We start from the raw sequence: 18,455 nt of genomic DNA on the forward strand, positions 1-18,455 counted from the left end.
TACCATAAGGGAGAATGTGGACGGCATTGGTAAAAGACTCGATGAAGCAGAGGGACGCATAGACGTTGTGGAGACTCGAATTCAGGTTTCGGAGGAGATGCTAATGGAATTAGCAAATCAAGGAGCGTCTCCAGGTATTTAGGAACCAAGATGACCGTGGATAACCAGGCTGTTTGTGACGGAGCATCATATTAGAGGTAAACTCAAGAGTATAGAGACTTAAGATGAACTGAGACTACGAACTTTATTTTGATAAAGATGTTTTTGTTATATAATTAAGTAATTCCATAAAGAGGGCATATAAAAGTACATTAAAGTCGGGTCATTTATATGCATAGTAAGATGGACCCTACAGACCACTGGGCTTCCGGCCTGTGTGCCGAAGAGGGTGCTCTTCCACAAGTGGACAGAAGAGTTTTTCCCTCACTAATTACAGCTAATAGAGCGTTTATGTTTCTGGAAGTCAATATGATTGTATGTTTTTGTTGTATAATGTTTTTTTTTCTCTTTTTTTTCTCATCGGGGTGTACTTTTCGATTTCTGGTCATGTGCAGAGATTAAAATCATATAAGGCCGTATAATAATGCCTCGCAAGGTAACTAAAGTAGTGTCATTTAATGTAAATGGTTTGGGGAATCATATTAAAAGAAGCAAAATTATGTCAAAAATAAAAAGAGAAGGAATAGAAGTTGCCTTTCTACAGGGATCTCACTTACCACAGTTTGAGCATGAAAAACTTAAGAAATGGAAATTCAACCAGTATTCTTCTTCTTGTCCTCAGAGTTCAAAAAGGGGTGTGGTAATTTTAATTTTGAGTAGGTTAAATTTTGAATGCATTCAAGAAATAGGCGATAAGGAGGGGAGGTTTGTGTTAGTAAAGGGGTATCTGGAGGGTATACTGACTACTCTTATAAATGTATATGCTCCCCCAGGATCAGAGTTAAATTTTTTTAAACAGGTTTTTGAAATAATTGTTGTAGAGGCACAAGGTATTCTAATTTTGGGAGGAGATTTGAATGCTCGACTCAATCCGTCTTTGGACTCATCAAACCCACACGCCCCGGGATTAAATAAAATAATCAAAAATATTAAATTAATGTTAAAGGATTTAGGGCTTATAGATGTTTGGAGAGAGTTAAACCCCCAAAAAAGGACTATACCTTTTTCTCTCACCCACATTCATTTTATTCTAGATTGGACTATTTCTTTATGTTTCAAAAAGACTTTAACAGTGTGGTCAATTGCAGGATAGGAGTGATGGATTTATCGTATCATGCCCCACTGCATCTGGAAGTAGTGCTAGGATACGAAAGAAGAGATACATCTTGGAGATTAAATACAAGTATTCTATGTCTGTTGAAAGAGCAAATTAGCCAAGATATAATAGATTATGTAGCTGAAAATGATAATGAAGAAGTCTCTCCGAGTATTTTATGGGATGCCCTAAAAGCGGGAGTATGGGGTGTCTGGCCCATTGCTACGGGCCATTCGATCCCTATACAACCGTTGCAAGAGCTTGGTTCGCATTGCCGGCAATAAGTCGGACTCGTTCCCGGTGGGTGATGGGCTCTGCCAGGGCTGCCCTTTGTCTCCGGTTCTGTTCATAATTTTTATGGACAGGATTTCTAGGTGCAGCCAAGTGGCGGAGGGCTTTCGCTTTGGTGGCCTCAGAATCTCATCTCTGCTTTTCGCGGATGATGTGGTTCTGTTGGCTTCATCGGGTGAGGGCCTCCAGCTTGCACTGGAACGGTTCGCAGCCGAGTGTGAAGCAGCGGGAATGAGGATCAGCACCTCCAAATCTGAGGCCATGGTTCTCAGCCGGAAAAGGGTGGAGTGCCCACTCCGGGTTGGGCATGAGTTCCTGCCCCAAGTGGAGGAGTTCAAGTATCTCGGGGTCTTGTTCGCGAGTGATGGGAGAAGGGAGCCGGAGATCGACAGACGGATTGGGGCTGCAGCTGCAGTAATGCAGACGCTGCACCGGTCCGTCGTGGTGAAGAGGGAGCTGAGTGTAAAAGCGAAGCTCTCAATTTACCGGTCGATCTACATCCCTACCCTCACCTATGGCCACGAGCTGTGGGTAGTGACCGAAAGAACGAGATCGCGGATACAAGCGGCAGAAATGAGGTTCCTCCGAAGGGTGGCTGGCCTCTCCCTTAGAGATAGGGTGAGAAGTTCAGCCATCCGGGAGGGGCTCAGAGTAGAGCCGCTGCTGCTCCACATTGAAAGGAGCCAGCTGAGGTGGTTCGGGCATCTGACAAGGATGCCCCCTGGGCGCCTCCTGGGTAGGGATGGGTATCGTTTAGGTTTTATCCGATATCGGTACTTTTGAAACGGTGCCGGTGCTTAAACGGTGCTCAAACCGGTGCTTAAAGAATGGAGAACACAAAATTGGTCCAAAAACCTCTCATGTTCAGCTGTTTTTTGTAAAGCTTTTTCTGCAGCTATGGGGCATATATGGTATCACTCTTGGCTGGAAGCAGTGCTTAAACAATGGAAAAAACACAAACTTTGTCCAAAAACCTCTCATGTTCAGCTGTTTCCCTCTTTTTCTTTGGTCATTTTAGCCTTTTTGGCCAGGGTGAAGGGAGTATCTGCCATCAAACAAGAAGACAGCTGCATGTAGCTATGATGGTGTTTGCTAGTTCACCTTACATGCATTAATGTAATAATGTGGTTAGCCTACTCAACGTAAATTACACACGAACAACATTAAGATACTCACGCAGAGAAGAACGGCTGCTGCTGCCATCATCATCCGTCATCATTTCTGCTACACTGGCAGGGCTAGGGGCCAGGACTCTCCTCTTTGGGTTTTTGGGTATGTTGCTAACTCCGGGTCTGATAACAGGCAACCCACCCGCAGTAGATGCGCTCGGTGTGAGGTCTCGCAGCAAGCTATCAAATACGGCGCATTTCTCGGCTTTTAATAAAAAAAACGCCATGCGTCGCCAGGTGTTTCATCGGATTTGAGGTGTTACCTCCTTTGACAGTTAAAGCACTTGTTGCTGCTGAGTTTGCATCTTTTGCTGTGAAGTACAGCCAGACTTTTGACCGCTTCGCCTTGAGCATTTTTAATCTGTAGCTCTGCTCTAAAAGAACGTACGTACCTGGGCCCGCCTACTATCCTCGGAAACGTAAAATGATTGGCTAGAAGTGTATCACAGCTCAGGAAAAAAAAGCACCGAAATAAAGCACCGAAATGTGCGCTGCTTTTCGGTCTGGTTACTACCGTTTATGTCAGAACCGGTGCCATCATGGCACCGGACACCGGTACCCATCCCTACTCCTGGGTGAGGTGTTCCAGGCATGTCCCACCGGGAGGAGGCCCCGGGGCAGACCCAGGACACGCTGGAGAGATTATATCTCTCGGCTGGCCTGGGAACGCCTTGGTGTTCCCCCGGATAAGCTGGAGGAGGTGGCTGGGGAGAGGGAGGTCTGGGCCTCTTTGCTTAGGCTGCTGCCCCCACGACCCGGCCTCGGATAAAGCGGATGAGGATGGATGGATGGATGGATGGCCCTGAAAGCGGTTATACGAGGAAAACTTATAGGCTACAGCACCAACTTAAAAAAAGAAGAGAAATGAGCACTTAAGAAAACTCCAGGCGCAATTACAATATCTTGAAGATGTCCATAAAACAACACAAATCTGTTTTAGGTTATGTCAAGGGCATCGGGCGTAAAACAAACACATGGAGATACCTGCTTTTGGTGACCCCTTTTGGCAAGGGAGCAGCCAAATGTAGCTTAATGGCACTCTTTCTCTGTTTTCAACCCTCGGTGTCAAGTACATTCCTGTGTAACAGTATCAAATCTGAAATTAATATTCAGGTAGTGTGACAACTCTAGTCCTTACTCATTTTAAAATGCTAACACAACGTTGTCTAGTTCAGCGCATGGTTATTCTAATAGTATTTTTAAGCTGTTTCCACAAATCATATTGTTTGGTGGTCTACATGATTCCATGTCATCGCTAAACTGCATTTAATACCAACATGTCTCCATTTGGCCTGAAATACTTTTAAATTCTTTTTTCTTTTTTTTTTACCCAAATGTTTCCAGCTGTCATCATGACCTACTGTTACTAAGACACTGCAGAGGTTCTGAAATATAGGAGTTTGAAAGGACATTTAGCCAGTCGACTTATGTAAAATGCTGAATGTGTCACAGCTAGAATTACAGCAAAACCCCAGCCATGGCTATAGTCATTATCTCACTGTTATGTCATCCCAAGGCTGAAGTCCATGTCTAATCTATAGTTTAACTTGTCAGACATTGGTGAAAGAACCAGTGAACTATCTCCTTTAGTGCAGACTTGTGTCTGACAAATTTAAAAAACTTTACAAAACTTGGTGAGCTAATACAAAAACAGTCCTCAGAAAAGTCCTATCACGAACTTTAACGGGATCAATAGGTAAGTAAGAAAATGTGTTATTTGGATGAATCGACCCCTTGAAGGTCAGTTTGGCTCATTCGTTCAGCAGAATCTTTGTTTGCTGCCTCCCAGGCCTGATATTTAGTCAACTGGCACATGAAAGCTAGTTAATAATCGGTCAGCTAATTTGTTCTCCTTGAATGAGCACCATTTCTAATAAGTACCACTGATGGAAAAGTTTGGGGGAAAAAGTTACCCACAACTGACACTTTAGCCCATTGCGAGGTGAATCGTTACAGCAATTAATTTCATGGATCTGTGTTTCTGCCACATCAACTGGGGATTAAAGAACAAAGGGTGGAATAAAGGAAAGCGAGTGCGGGGTTTAAAGGACGACATGTCACTGCAGCGGTGTCTTAAATTCTGACGAGGAACAGAATATGACAGGCACCATCTCCCTGACACTAGAGAGGTTTAATCATCTCTCATGGTTTCACACATCATCACTCATTCCTCCAGATTAGATAAATCACTCCTTTTAATAAAGCTTTTCTGGGAGTTTGCAGACTCTAAGAAGAAATTGTGATCTATAGTGTCTCAGACTGCGGTAATGTCAAATATATACATAAGCTCCTTACCAATAATACACTCATGTACCGTTATTACCTTGTTGGTGACAGGAGGTCACAGCACTGATGACTGTTACCATTTTTTTTTCTGCAAAAATGAGGCTGGTGGTAGAATCAGACTGGCAGCTCTGACACACAGACTGCGTGGAGTCATCAAACCCCACCTGCTTGCATTTAGGAAAAGCCACTGGTGGAGTTATTAGTTCACGTACTCTTTGTAATCAATGAGGTGACAGGAACCTGTCAGGTGGATTGAAAAGGAAGTCCTGTTTAAGTTCATACTGTTTGCATTGAACTTTTTCTGCCCCAAATCCCATTATAACTCTAACAATGCAACGAGACTGCAAACCGTAAGTGTGCTGTCAGGTAAAGGATATCGGTGTAAGCTCTCATTTTGCTCTAACTCGTGTCTCTTGTTCATGGAAGGTCATATTCAGGTCAACTGAGTTCCTAGTCAGTTACAATTCATCCATCCATTGTATGACACCATACATAGATGGTTTGGCAACAGCTTGTCCAAATGTCCTTTATTTAAGCTGCAACCTCCAGGATCCCTCAGGAAATCCCAAGATCCCCCATCCCTGGATTTTCATACATTATCCCGCTGTTTTCAGTTCCATCCACTTGTTTCCTACTAGATACCAAACCACCACATTCAAGTTTAGATAAGCTGCACGGATACTCTGAGCTCCCCATGGATGAGAGCACATAATCTACAACTCAAACAAGTTTTGGCCTTTTACATTTTACAATTTCACTCTGTTTGTTTGAAGCCAGAGTCAGTGCAGAACAGATACTGATAAATTGAGACTCTCCACTTGAGCTCTCCACTCACAAACACACTTTGGTACACCACATTCATCACTGCAGACATGGCACCAATTGTTTAGCAAGAGTAATTCATTCAACAGAATGTCAAAACAAGGGCAGGGCAGCCAAGCTGCAAGAAGTTCAACAATTTGAACACCGGTGTAAAAGTTTCACTCTGTGTCTGCAATAGCTGCTCTTCCAGGCAATATCCTTCCCCTTTGGATTTGGAAACGGGATCAATTGTCTTGCAAAGTTCGAGTTCAAATCAAATCAAAAAGAAAATAGAAGAAAGAAAAAAAAGAGAGAGAAAAAAAAAAGAAGATGTCCATAAAATAAGCGCAGATATACATTTGAAATTAGAAATACAAAAGAAGAAAAATGAAATTGATCAATCAATCAATCAATCAATCAATCAATCAATCAATCAATCAATCAATCAATCAATCAATCTTTATTTATAAAGCACTTTTCATACAAAAAAAAATGTAGCACAAAGTGCTTTACATAGTTAAAAGCAGTCCACCCCACCCTCCAACTCACTCCCCACACTCTCATTAACATAAATGATGTGAATACACACATATCCCCCCCCCCCCCCCCCCACCCACACACACACACACACACACATACACACACGCGCACACTTAAAGAGTAAAAATTGGGCTGGGCTCGCATGAGCCAAGTGAGGAAACACTATAACAGGGAGCCGTCTGCACCGGGAGCCGGTCACAGACCGCAGCCTCCGGGCTGGGCACACAGCAGGAGGGAGGCAAAGGAGCCCCCCAGCCAGGCTGAGAGGACCCCCAGAGACCCAGCAGCCACGGTCAATAACAGCCCCGGTGCAGAGAGCGCCCTCTGAGGAAACACTGGAGATATGACACAAAAGGATATATACAGGGTAAAATGATAAAATAAATAAGAACAGGATACAATATAAATATAAATATAAATAGAGTAAGAAGGTTAAAAAATGAATAAGAATAAAATCAATAAATATTAGGTAAAGCCTAAATTAATAATAGAATAACAGGATAGAATAAATAAGCATAAAATAAATAAACGCTAAGTATAAGCTAAATTAAAAAAGGTGGGTCTTGAGCCTGTTCTTAAAAACATGTACGTTCTCTGTGGCCCTGAGCTCCTCCGGGCCGCTTTTCCTACCACTGAAAAGCTGCCTCTCCGTGAGCATGTGTCCTGACTTTAGGGACAATCAAAAGGCCAGTACCAGAGGACCTCAGGGTCCGCGAGGGTTCATATGGTAAAAGCAGATCTGAGAGATAAGAAGGCCCAAGACCATTAAGACATTTAAAAACCAATAAAAGAACTTTAAAATCGATCCTGAAACACACGGGGAGCCAATGCAGCGATTCTAAAACCGGTGTAATGTGGGCCCGCCCTCTGGTCTTCGTCAGCACACGAGATGATGAAAGTTTTTCATGTGAAATACAAAATAATATGGCTTTTTTACAACAAAGATACTATGAGGTAGGAGGCAAATCCGCAAAATTACTGGCCTATAAATTAAAAAAACAACAATTAGAAAATACAATTCACAAAATAAAGGATTGTCAAACAAATAACATCGTGTACAAATTGTAAGACATTCAGCTAGCTTTTCTAAAATTCTACAAAGATCTATACACACAACCTAGAATGGATGATAAAGGTATGATATCCTTCCTGGACTCACTTTGCTTACCAAAGCTGACTGAAAACCAAAATATAACCTTAATTATTATTAACCTTTATTTAACCAGGAAAAGTCCCATTGAGATTAAAAACCTCTTTTTCAAGGGAGTCCTGGCCAAGAGGCGACAACATGTTAAAATTACAAAGTTACATACATATTATAAGTAACAATTACATTTTAAAAACATTTTTCTCTGGCTCTCTCAATCTGGACTTAAAAGCAAGGACAAAGGACATATCCGAAATTGAAATTAAAAAAGCTATTTCAAAATTAAAACCCAATAAATCTCCAGGCCCAGATGGATTTCCATCAGATTGGTATAAGGAAATGAAAGAGTTATTGATCCAACCCGTTCTCACTCCCAAAGCGTAACATTTTACGCTAGGTGACAAATCGTCACCATATTACGTTTTCGGCTACCCACCACGTTCCTAAATGACGACCTCGGAAAAAAGAGGAAATATGAGAACCGTCTGGACTGAATCTACACATGTTCGCTCTTTTTCTTCAAATCGCTTAGAAACACGCTATTTAACTTCATTAAAGTCCTGGTTAAGGTCAGGAATAAGGTTATGGTCAGGGCTAGGGATAAGGTTAGGTTTAGGGCTGGAATACAGGGCTGGAACGTCTATTACCGCGGAAGCGTCATTGCACTGGATCCCAGCCATAACCCGCCGCGTACCATAAGAACGCCGAAGGTCTCCTTTCGCGTTCCTCAGGAACGCCGCGGGACGTGACAAAACGTCGACATGTTACGCCTCGGGAGTGAGAACGCTCTGTATTGATCCCCTTGATGAAAACAGCATTCAATTATATCTTAAAGACGGGAGTAATTCCCCCATCTTGGAATGAGGCTTCTATTTCCTTAATAGCTAAAGAAGGAAAGGACAGGCTTGACTGTGGAAATTACCGCCCTATTATTAGTGTTCTTAACCAGGACTATAAGATACACTCAACAAAAATATAAACGCAACACCTTTGTTACTGCTCCCATTCCCCATGGGATGGACGTAGAGACCTAAAATTCATTCCAGATACACAATATAACCATCCCTCCCAAACAGTGGTCACAAATCAGTCCAAATGTGTGGTAGTGGGCACATCTGCTATATTGAGATAATCCATCCCACCTCACAGGTGTGCCACATCAGGATGCTGATCTGACATCATGAGTAGTGCACAGGTGTACCTCAGACTGCCCACAACAAAAGGCCACCCTAGAATGTGCAGTTTTTTGCACTATTGGGGGTCTGAGGACCCAGAACCGGTCAGTATCTGGTGTGACCACCATTTGCCTCATGCAGTGCAACACATCGTCGCATGGAGTCTATCAGATTGTCAATTGTGGCCTGTGGAATGTTGGTCCACTCCACTTCAATGGCTGTGCGAGGTTGTTGGATATTCGTGGGAACTGGTACACGCTGTCGTATACGCCGGTCAAGCACATCCCGAACATGCTCAATGGGTGACATGTCCGGTGAGTATGCTGGCCATGCAAGAACTGGGACATTCTCAGCTGCCATCTGCCCTGAACAATGTGAACCATGATTCATCCGTGAAGCGCACACCTCTCCAACGTGCCAGACGCCATCGAATGTGAGCATTTGCCCACACAAGTCTGTTACGGCGACGAGCTGGAGTCAGGTCAAGACCCCGATGAGGACGACGGGCATGCAGTTGAGCGTCCCTGAGACGGTTTCTGACAGTTTGTGCAGAAATTGTTTGGTTGTGCAAACCAATTGTTCCAGCAGCTGTCTGGGTGGCTGGTCTCAGACGATCTTGGAGGTGAACCTGCTGGATGTGGAGGTCCTGGGCTGGTGTGGTTACACGAGGTCTGCGGTTGTGAGGCCGGTTGGATGTGCTGCCATATTCTCTGAAACGCCTGTGGAGACGGCTTATGGTTGAGAAATGAACATTCAATGCACGGGCGACAGATCTGGTTGACATTCCTGCTGTCAGCATGCCAATTGCACGCTCCCTCATTGCTTGTGGCATCTGTGGCATTTTGCTGTGAGACAAAACTGCACATTCCAGGGTGGCCTTTTGTTGTGGGCAGTCTGAGGTACACCTGTGCACTACTCATGATGTCAGATCAGCATCCTGATGTGGCACACCTGTGAGGTGGGATGGATTATCTCAATATAGCAGATGTGCCCACTACCACACATTTGGACTGATTTGTGACCACTGTTTGGGAGGGATGGTTATATTGTGTATCTGGAATGAATTTTAGGTCTCTACGTCCATCCCATGGGAAATGGGAGCAGTAACAAAGGTGTTGCGTTTATATTTTTGTTGAGTGTATTTACATACATCTTTGCCAAAATGGTAAATGGACTGGTTCTTATATAGCACTTTTCTACTCTTCTGAGCACTCAAAGTGCTTTACACAACTTGTGCATTCACCCAAGCACATTTTTCCTAGGTGCTTTCTAACTGACATTCACACACATACTCCGATGGACGCATCAGAGAGCAATTTGGGGTTAGTATCTTGCCCAAGGATATTTGGAATGCAGAATAGGGGAAGCCAGGAATCGAACCTTCCGATCAGTAAATGACCTGCTCTACCACCTGAGCTACAGCCACCCCAAAGAATTGAAAATATTCTTGTTCAGATAATTAGCTTGGATCAAACTGGTTTTATTAAGCAGAGACAAACGCAAGATAATGTTCGCTGAACATTACATGTTATTGATTATGGTGGTAAAAATAAAACTCAGATGGTCCTTATGAGCTTAGATGCTGAAAAGGCTTTCGATCGGGTTAATTGGGAATTTCTATACAAAGTTATGGGTAAGTTTGGATTTCATCAATCGTTTATCATGATCATTCAAGCATTATATAAATCACCAAGGGCAAGAATCAAAGTCAACGGGGCGCTTTCTAATGTTTTCAATCTACAGAGAGGGACATGGCAGGGTTGCCCACTTAGTCCTTCACTCTTTGCCCTTTCATAGAGGCCATGAGTCAAAGTGTTATACAAAGCATTGATATTACTGGAGTCAAGATCATGGGTCGAGAACATAAGATTTCCTTGGTTGCTGATGATATTTTGATTTACTTGACAAATCCAAATATTACTTTCCCCAAGCTGTTATCACTTCTGGAGACCTTTAGCTCACTATCAGGTTATAAACTAAATATATCGAAGACTCAGATTTTAACTTTTAATTATAAGCCAAATCAGGAAATTAAGTCTAAAGTTAGTCTTGGAGTAAATATCACTAAAGATCTCTCTAAAATATATCATGTGAATTTTAAATCTTTGTGTTTTCACTGTTCCTAACACTCCCAGTTGAAATAACTGATAAACAATTTCAGGAATGGGATAAAATAATCTCTAGGTTCATATGGCAGGGTAAAGACCATGGATTAAGTACCAAACTATCCAGTTGGCTAAAGATAAAGGGGGGTTGGGGATCCCATGTTTGAAAGATTACTATATTTCAGCTCAACTGAGGATCCTAGCGTGTTGGTGCAACGTAGACTACCAAGCAAGATGGAAAGAAATAGAAACAGTTGTCTCAAGAGATTTTCTGATTCAGGCAAGCTTAGGAGACATGACACTTATTAAAAAACAAATTAATCAAGGAAACCAATGGATTAACCTGCCTTTAAAACTCTGGTTACAATTTCTTAATTAGAATGATTGGAATGAAGAGGCCAGGATCTTAAGATGATGCGCTTATGATCTTGATTTTTTACCCAATAAGTTAGACGCAAGATATAAAAAATGGGCAGGGCAAGGCTTAATGGCATATTGTATGTTTTATGATAAGGGAACTCTTAGGGACTTCCAATCAGTAAAAGATCAATACCAGTTAAGCAATACGGATTTTTTCAGGTTTCTTCAAATCAGGCATTATCTACATAACTTTATACCTAAGAGAACAGATCTTTTCTCTCTTCCCGTTTTGAATATATTTGTCAAGGCTTGCCATGCAGATCCTGGCCTCAAGGTGATTTCTAGACTGTACAAGGGTTTACAAGAGGTTAAGAAGTTGAACACTATCTACATTAAACAAAAATGGGAAAGGGAAACAAATATAGCAATTTCAAATGACATCTGGTATCAGCAGTGTGCCTTTCAGTGGAAAATTTCTAGTTCTAATATATGGAGATGTTTTGGTTGGAAGAGTCTCTGTAGGTTTTTTATTACACCTGCACAAAGTAAACACTATTCTAATCACTCTAGCTGCTGGAGAAACTGTGGGGCCCAAGGAATAAAACACTTCCACTTGTTTTGGTCTTGGCCATTGATCAACACTTTTTGGGTATCGATTCACTCGGAGTTACAGACCATTTTTAGTATGCAACTCCCCTTTAATTGGGATGAACTTTTGTCTGGATATTTATACTCAGTGAATGTAGATAAAATGTCCAAGCTGTTATATGGTATTCTGAGTCTGGCTGCCCGAAAGACTATTACTAAGAAATGGAAGTGTGAAAATTCCATCACTAAATGACTGGCATGAGACTGTTTATGGGTTGTTTAAAATGGAAAGAATTACCTTCTTTAACAGATTTCAATATGACATATTCATTGAGATTTGGGATAAATGGAAACATTATATTTTGTCAAGGAGACCCGATTTTGTTTGAATCTCTGTAATTCTGTATGCCATATTTTTGAACTGCTATGTGTATATATGTGTATGTCTGTATGTATGTAAGTATGTATAGGCGTATATGTATGCATGTAGGTATATGTGTGTATATGTATGTATATGTAAATCACGTGCAGTGTTGCAAGGTTGAACATTGCTATATTATTGACTTACTTCACTCAAACATGATATGAACTATTTAATCTACACTCTCTGCATATCAAGTAGTTTCTACACTATATAGTTACACTTAACTTTAAAGCATAAGGCATTTGTGTTGAATACACGCAAGATGCTTACATAAATCCAAGAGATGGCCATTCTCTTTTTTTCAGTGTGTGACCAGCACTTGGTAACAGTAGGAAGGAAAACTCTCTTTTAACAAGAAGAAACCTCCAGCAGATCCAGAACTGGCTGTATGGTTAGGTGCTTGATTTTATACGCCTGTGGCAACAGGGCTGAAAACATCTCAAATCAAACATAACTTGTTTTCAAGGTGTGCATTACCTACATGTAGATTGAGAACTGCCCCAACAATACCTCATATTTACACAGGGTGAATAATATATAATAGCGCATGCAAATGGTAATTTTTGAAGTGATGAGCTATTACACTTTACTTGTATTGCTTAGGTCTGTGTAATGCACCATTACTTGAAATGAAACTTTGAATCTGTTGCTGTCTGTTAACTGTCTAGACAACTGCCAGTAAGTTGCAATGAAATGTGTTCGTGGTGTGCTTTTTATCAGTCAGCATGCATGACCAGTCCCGGACTGGTAATCGGAACACTGAGGTCGTGTCCAAATTCATGGGCTGAATCCTCCTGAGGGCCCGGCCTTCGCGGGCTATGTGGGCCGGGTCCTCAGAAGGTCGGGTAGGCCGGATGTAAACCTATGTTTAACCTGAGTAGCGAGAGACAGCGGTGATCTGAAAATGATGTGCCGGGAGTTGTGCCATTCTCGGCAGCTCTAGTGACCCTCGAGCTCCCGGCTAGCTGTCAAGCTGTTGGGTAACAGACGTCTCCGAAAACGTCGAAGCACTTTTGCAAATATGCAATATCTTGATAAACCGAGCAGATATTTGAAGTTTACACACCCACATTCTCGCCTGAAAATATGTTAAAAGTTTATTATATGACCCAGAAAGAATAATAAGAGTAATTTTAAAACTTAGTAGTGGCCGCCATTGCCGGAAACTGAGTTTGGCTGGGCCGCACTATGAATTCTGGGATATGGTGGGCCACGAAGGACACACCCGACCCATCCTTCAAATTTGGGGAAAAGGAGGACGCATTGATCAGCCTTCGTCGTGTCGCTGTGACGTAATCGGTCTACAAATGCGTCCCCGGGAGGATGCAGCTCATGAATTTGGACACCCCCAATAATTACAATCGCGGTCTTTGCAAACTACTTTCCTGCCTTGATGGAAAAGAAAATGGATGTCAGACGATTTTTAATTATTATTTTTTTTGAGAAATGAGAGCGGCAATCCTTAAGTTGTGGTGGCTCTGCTTCTGGGTCAACACATAAAGCAGGTAAACAAACTTAAATCCGGTATGTCTTTGAGATTCTATGAACACTGGTAAATGGACTGATTCTTCAGCAGAGCTTTTCTACTCTCCCGGAGTACTCAAAGCGCTCTATACAACATGCCTCATTGCCATCAAACACGACTGTTGGGCAGATTATTCCCAACAGTCGTGTTTTAAAACTCTTAAAAAACAGCTGTTGCATCCGTCTGCGTCTCCCCATTGATCTTCACTGTAGCTCATCATCCCGGAGAGCTCACTGAAAGCTTTCTCCCAGCTGTAACTGGCGCCTTTGTTTTAGCAGCACCAGAACTTTCTGAAAAAGCTCTGAAGCATGTTTGCTTGTATTTAAAAATGTGTGCGGCAGTAGTCGCCTGTTCTGTCATGCAGATACTGCTTTGCTCCCGTATCTGCTTCATAATCCGCTCAGCTGTTCGCACTGCGGGGAAACACTGGGACACAGCAGCATCATGAACTCCAGCTATAGGGAGATTTTTCAGCAGCAAAACAAATAAAGCCAACGCGAAACGATCAGTAAAAAACAAAGACTGCTCTGAGAGTTTGAATTATTAACTGTATTTATTAATGTGTGGTTAAAGAGTATCTTACTCTTTAAGTAGGGGCAGGTCCCGACTTCCTCACCTCTGATTGGATAGAAAGTCTCTCCTACTTACTGATGATTAAGATACTCGCTCACGGGGCGGGACAAGTGTGTCTGAGAGAGGGAGGGCATCTCATGAGACCATCAGTGTTGCCAACGGTCTCTGACAGAAAGTAGCTGAAGTTCCCCAGGGTGTCACACCAAAATAAAAGCAGGGGGGGTAAAGCTCCCAGCCTGAAATGTTGTCCCAGTCCAGGCCTGTGCATGACTGTCTGACTGCTTGTTTTAAGTTTAAAAATTAGTTAATGCTAGCTTTTTCTAAAATATTGAAACAGCAGATGTTAAAAAATAAAACAAAGTACTACTGTATCCCACTAGTATGTGTGAAAATACCCACTGTTGCTGCACCTACGTTTTGTTTTGTGGGATCAAGTAAAATATTTTTGAATTGATTTAATATTGTATTGGGTAGTGTTAGAACATCAGTGCTTAATCATTGTTTTCATAATCATACGTCCCCAATTATTCAGCGGGCCACATAAAGCAACATGGTTCTTTTAAACACCTGGGGTCCAAATTAATTTTGCATATTATATGTCTGGGCTATAATTTGGAGAAATACGGCATGTTCTGTGAAGCATATTACATCTATGAATATGATCTATGAAGCTAATTCCATGAAGCATGAATATTAATTTATGCAATTGCAAATGCCTTTATTTTAGTGAGGTAAGTACACAATCTGTTATTTCTACATAGCAGACCCTTGTTAAAATCCAGTGGCACCAAGGTATCATACAATAAAATAATCTGATTAATACATAAGTAAAAGAAATTCCTATACATGCCCCTTCCTGATTTCTTATGTTTTAACATGTTTGTTACACTTACATGTTTCCAATTTCAAATGTTAACACAGATGTTCAGAGTAAATACAGATTGTAGTTTTTCAAATGATGATTTCATTTAGTTTGGGGAAACAGCTCCAACTTTACCTCATGTAGAAAAAGTCATTTCCTTCTAAACCTAATAAGTGGTTTTGTCATCTAGCAAGAACTGCAATCGAGCATTTGCAATAACTAATAAAAAAGCACTTGGGACAATTGTGTTGGTGACAGCTTTTGTTATAATATCAATAATATTCATATGAATATGGGATGCTGTTACATGTTTGCACAGACTTTTGTGGAATATGGAGACACTCCTGGCATTATATGAGCAAAGTGAGACTCCTTTTTTAGGGTTGGTGGAGATGAGTGTGAAGATCCAAACAATCCCTGTCAGTGATGGAGAAGCTTTGATGGAAATATTTGGTAAAAAGTTCACCAGCATGAAGGAAATGAAGTTTCAAACTTTCCTTAGGAGGAGCCCAGCACGCCTGCTTAAAGAATAGTAAGTGTGGCGATGTGGATGCTTGCAGCGACTGCTGTATAGAGGCCATCCTGCTACACATGAAACACATCAGAGTCATAATTGTTATTTTAGTCACGTGTTTGTTTATTATCCTTATTGTTTTATCTGGGACAGTTTGCAGACATCTCAGAGAGAGGAGACACCAGCATCTGAACAGAGACTCAAACCAGCAACCTGCAGCTCCCTGCTTGGCTGCTCCAGTTTTCTCCTCACTCATGTTGCCCACCAGTGATTTCTAGCTGCCCACCCACACAGCAGGCTAGAATATGCGCTGAGCCTCAGCACCCAATACTTGGACATGTTTTCTTTATTAAACAATGAACCAGACCCCAAAAGTAAACAGCTGTTATTGCTAGGCAACGGGAGCAGCATTTGGAGATGCAGCACCTGACATTCCTGACCATGTGGGCGGAGCATGCATGAAATGGAATGTTTAGTAGAACTGTGCAACACAAGCACTTAGTTCCAGCATGTTTCATTGTATCCAGACACAGCTAGAGACACATCTACAGCAGCATCTCTGTGCAGGACAAACGACAGTTGACGAAGAAAACAACGAAAACTTCACTTCACTCCTCTACAAAACGTTGGTTCCTTTGTTTAAAAGGCCAAAATGAATCAAGGGAGATCGAGAAGAGGATCGGCGAGTGCTTCACCTCACAATACAGTACAGCTGATTCATTTTAAATTTCAAATGATACAGGCTGAAAATGTCAAATTAAAAGAAGAGGCAGAAAAATCAAGAGGAGAAGCTAAAGATTCAAAGTTTGAAACTGATGTAGTATTGCAGGAATTACTGCATGTGGGTCTCAAACTTAAAGGAGAGAAGATGGGAAAACAACAGACAGAAAAGGAGAATGAAAAGATGAAGAAAGAACTGTTGGAAGCTCAAAAAGCATTGGAGGAAGAGAAAAGCACAGCACAAGAAGCCAAAAATAAATATCAAACTGCAAAGAAGGAGGCAGGAAATGTGATGCAGGAATTACAGGAGGTGCAGGAAGCTTTTGACGAGGAAAAAAGCAAAATGCAGTTGGCAACACAAGAAGCTGCAAATGCAATGGCTGAAGCTGAAACACTAAGGAAGGAATTACTGCATGTGAAGCAACAACTTGAAGAGGAGAAAAAATGTAAGCATGAGGCAGAAAATGAGATTGAAAATATGAAGAAAGAATTGTTGGAAGTTCAAAAAGTGTTGGAGGAAGAGAAAATTAAAATACAGGAAGCAAAGAAAGAAATGGAAGATACAAAGAGTCACACTGAAAACATGAAGAAGGAACTGATGAAAGTGCAAGAGGAACTTGCAGAAGGGAAAATTGAGGTGAAGGTATTCAAGAAAGAAATGACGGTGACCAAGAAAGACTGCAAAGACGCACTGAAAGAACTACGAAAGCACAAAAAGGAAGCTAAAGAGCTCCTCAAACACAAAGGGAAACTGGCCAAACAGCAGCTGAAAGACAAATTTAAAGATGCCGAGGAGCAGCTCAACAAGACCTTAAACGAACTGAAGGCAAAAGAAAAGCAACCCGAGGACAGGAGGGGATTCTGGAGCAGACTGCTGAGGAAGAACTGACTCAGCAGCATCAATAGTTTCTTCCTCCTTCCCCCTCTCTCCACCTTTCTTTCACCCCATCCTTCTTCTTGGGACGTTTGCTTGTTTTTTTAAAAACTCTAATCTAAATACATGTACTGAAATACACAAATAAAATTGCCATAACTTGACCTCATGTTGCCTGCTTCTTTTCTTGTGTGTCTGTGGATGTAAAACAGTAACACACTTTCTGCTCTGTGTGTTTTTAATTGCAAATAAATGCAATATGTTTTCATTTTAAAATGCAGTGCAAAAAACTTCTGCTTTAAATCTTTTTTTTTTTTTTAGCAAAAAGCTTTTTTTTTTGCCTGTTGTGGAAGTTTTCCATTTAAATAAAGCCTGCAGACGAGCGGTGAGCGGTAGCTAACATTCTTTAATCAAACACACAAAGAACAGACAACCAAGCTTGATGAAGTCCCTGCATGACCGCGGGACAGACGGTCAGCAGAGTCTCCCTGAGCCCAGCATGGCTCTCAGTTAAATACCTTCTCCAGGAACAAAAGGCAGTACACAGCTGTTTCACACCTTAAGGTTCACACTCCCTTGCTTCCTACCAGAGTCCTCAAAGACACAAAAGACTCTTCCTGTGGAGTTGTCTGCTTCCCCCAACTTCCTTACTAGACCCCCACCATTTGTCTTACTGTATGAGTGTGAGACATGTTAAAATCCAGTGGCACCAAGGTATCATACAATAAAATAATGTGATTAATGCATAAGTAAAAGAAATTCCTATACATGCCCCTTCCTGATTTCTTATGTTTTAACATGTTTGTTACACTTACATGTTTCCAATTTCAAATGTTAACACAGATGTTCAGAGTAAATACAGATTGTAGTTTTTCAAATGATGATTTCATTTAGTTTGGGGAAACAGCTCTCCAACTTTACCTCATGTAGAAAAAGTCATTTCCTTCTAAACCTAATAAGTGGTTTTGTCATCTAGCAAGAACTGCAGTCAAGCATTTGCAATAACTAATAAAAAAAAGCACTTGGGACAATTGTGTTGGTGACAGCTTTTGTTATAATATCAATAATATTTCTATGAATATGGGATACTGTTACATGTTTGCATAGACTTTTGTGGAATATGGAGACACTCCTGGCATTATATGAGCAAAGTGAGACTCCTTTTTTAGGGTTGGTGGAGATGAGTGTGAAGATCCAAACAATCCCTGTCAGTGATGGAGAAGCTTTGATGAAAATATTTGGTAAA

General features: G+C 41.5%; 1 pseudogene across 1 annotated transcript in view; it reads left to right on the top strand.

The window, feature by feature from the left end:
* The first annotated feature begins 111 nt into the window (after positions 1 to 111).
* Positions 112 to 18,455, top strand: part of LOC146554244 (uncharacterized) — a 28,141-nt pseudogene continuing 9,797 nt past the window's right edge. The window contains exon 1 of the transcript XR_014889384.1: positions 112 to 197. The product of XR_014889384.1 is annotated as an uncharacterized LOC146554244 (transcript). The remainder of the gene's footprint in view (positions 198 to 18,455) is intronic.

This window comes from Mchenga conophoros, linkage group LG18 (assembly GCF_057382185.1).
Source record: "Mchenga conophoros isolate Kocher_MC1m ecotype Shallow Benthic linkage group LG18, M_conophoros_male_GT1.1, whole genome shotgun sequence".
Lineage (NCBI taxonomy): Eukaryota > Metazoa > Chordata > Actinopteri > Cichliformes > Cichlidae > Mchenga > Mchenga conophoros.